We start from the raw sequence: 581 nt of genomic DNA on the forward strand, positions 1-581 counted from the left end.
CTGCGGGGAAGCGACGGGAGCTGTGCCCGGCACAGCGCAGGGTGTGCGCGCCGGGAGCGCCCCGGGCTGTGACCCACGGTCCTGCCTTCACCAGGATGCTTGAGGAGCGGCAGAAGAGGCAGCCTGTGTCCTGCTTGCAGCGCTGGAATGACACCGAGGCGCTCGGCACGAAGGGATGAGCGCGGATAGTGCCCCGGTGGGCGCACCAGCATCACTGTTACAGGAGCAGGTATGCGGATGTGTTCATTAGTAGTGCCCTGGTGGTGTACCAACATCACTGCTATAGGAACCACTGCAGTTCACCAACAGAGAGATATTGCTGGCTTAAAGCAAGATGCAGATGAAAACTGTTTATAAAGCAGAAATCATAAGGAAAAAAAGTCCCGCCTTCAGTGGTCAGGAGGATATGCAGCACTTAGGAAAAGACCACATAGATAAAACTCTGTTGGTATACAGCTTTCAATAGCACTCATATATCACAGGATGCTGTTTTTTGACATCTCTTCATGCTGCTGAGGATTTACCTGCTGGAAGAAAGCCCTGCAGTCAGGTACCCTTCACACTACTGGTTAGAGCAGCCA

This window comes from Acanthisitta chloris, unplaced genomic scaffold (assembly GCF_000695815.1).
Source record: "Acanthisitta chloris isolate BGI_N310 unplaced genomic scaffold, ASM69581v1 scaffold6504, whole genome shotgun sequence".
NCBI lineage: Eukaryota > Metazoa > Chordata > Aves > Passeriformes > Acanthisittidae > Acanthisitta > Acanthisitta chloris.